This window comes from Arachis hypogaea, chromosome 10 (assembly GCF_003086295.3).
Source record: "Arachis hypogaea cultivar Tifrunner chromosome 10, arahy.Tifrunner.gnm2.J5K5, whole genome shotgun sequence".
NCBI classification, from domain to species: domain Eukaryota; kingdom Viridiplantae; phylum Streptophyta; class Magnoliopsida; order Fabales; family Fabaceae; genus Arachis; species Arachis hypogaea.
This window is the reverse complement of record NC_092045.1, coordinates 54,559,428-54,561,309: the sequence shown is the minus strand read 5'-3', so window position 1 is coordinate 54,561,309 and position 1,882 is coordinate 54,559,428. Positions and strand designations below refer to the sequence as shown.

The window sequence follows — 1,882 nt, the reverse complement described above, 5'->3', positions numbered from 1 at the left end:
TTGATCAATTCACGAGCTGAGGCTTCTCTTGGAGTTGAACTCCGAGTTATGACGTGTTTTGGGCGTTCAACTCCGGATCATGACGTTTTTCTGGCGTTTAACTCCAGACAGCAGCATGAACTTGGCGTTCAACGCCAAGTTACGTCGTCAATCTCCAAATAAAGTATGGACTATTATATATTGCTGGAAAGCCCTGGATGTCTACTTTCCAACGCCGTTGAGAGCGCGCCAATTGGAGTTCTGTAGCTCCAGAAAATCCATTTCGAGTGCAGGGAGGTCAGATTCCAACAGCATCAGCAGTCCTTTTGTCAGCCTTCTTCAGAGTTTTGCTCAAGTCCCTCAATTTCAGCCAGAATTTAACTGAAATCACAGAAAAACACACAAACTCATAGTAAAGTCCAGAAATGTGAATTTAACATAAAAACTAATGAAAACATCCCTAAAAGTAGCTTGAACTTACTAAAAACTATATAAAAACAATGCCAAAAAGCGTATAAATTATCCGCTCATCAGTTGGACTCACAACCAAGAGAAATCCTGAACTCTTGGGCAAGCTGGTCAATACTTTTTTGACCAAATTCTTTCCACCTCAAAAGAAGAGTAAGCTCAGAGTGGACATGTAATCCTTCAGACAGAATGAAGGTGAATCCTTCTATGAAGCTTGGGAAAGATACAAGCAATTAACCAAAAGGTGTCCTTCTGACATGTTTAAAGAATGGAGCATCATATGTATATTCTATGATGGTCTGTCTGAATTGTCAAAGATGTCATTGGATCACTATGCTGGTGGATCCCTTCATCTGAAAACACCTGCAGAAGCCCAGGAACTCATTGAGATGATTGCAAATAACCAGTTCATGTACACTTCTGAAAGAAATTATGTGAATAATGGGATTACTCAGAAGAAAGGAGTTCTTGAGATTGATACTCTGAATGCCATATTGGCTCAGAATAAAATATTGACTCAGCAAGTCAATATGATTTCTCAGAATCTGACTGGATTGCAAGCTGAATCTGGTAGTGTTAAAGAAGCGTCCTCTGAAGGAGAGGCTTATGACCCTGAGAATCCTGCAATGGAAGAGGTAAATTACATGGGAGAACCTTATGGAAACACCTATAATCCATCATGGAGGAATCATCCAAATTTCTCATGGAAGGATCAACAGAAGCCTTAAAAAGGCTTCAACAACAATAATGGTGGGAGAAATAGGTTTGGCAATAGCAAACTTTTTCCATCATCTTCTTAGCAACAAACAGAGAATTCTGAGCAGAGCCTCTCTGGCTTAGCAAATATAGTCTCTGATCTATCTAAGGTCACTCTCAGTTTCATGACTGAGGCACGGTCCTCCATCAGAATTTAGAGGCACAAGTGGGTCAGCTGAGTAAAAGAGTTACTGAAACTCCTCCTAGTACTCTCCCAAGCAATACAGAAGAGAATCCAAAAAGAGAGTGCAAGGCCATCTACACGTCCAACATGGCCGAACCTGTAAAGGAGGGAAAGGCAGTGATTCCCAGTGAGAAAGACCTCATGGGATGTCCACTGGCCAACAATGAGTTCCCTATTGAGAAACCAAAGGAGTCTGAGGCTCATCTAGAGACCATAGAGATTCCAATGAACTTTCTATTGCCATTCATGAGCTCTGATGAGTATTCTTCCTCTGAAGAGGACAAAAATGTTGTTGAAGAGCAAGTTGCTCTATATCTGGGAGCAATCATGAAAATGAATGCCAAGTTATTTGGTAATGAGACTTGGGAGGATGAACCTCTATTGCTCATAAATGAACTGAATACATGGACTCAGCAGACATTGCCTCAAAAGAAACCAGATCTTAGAAAGTTCTTAATACCTTGCACCATAGGCACCGTGACCTTTGAAAAGGCT

The 1,882-nt window shown here is 41.0% G+C and overlaps 1 non-coding gene across 1 annotated transcript; it reads right to left on the bottom strand.

The window, feature by feature from the left end:
- Nucleotides 1-602: 602 nt before the first annotated feature.
- On the bottom strand, nt 603-706 carry LOC112719348 (small nucleolar RNA R71). Its single transcript, XR_003161652.1, has one exon. It is a non-coding gene; the product is annotated as a small nucleolar RNA R71 (small nucleolar RNA).
- Nucleotides 707-1,882: the final 1,176 nt, after the last annotated feature.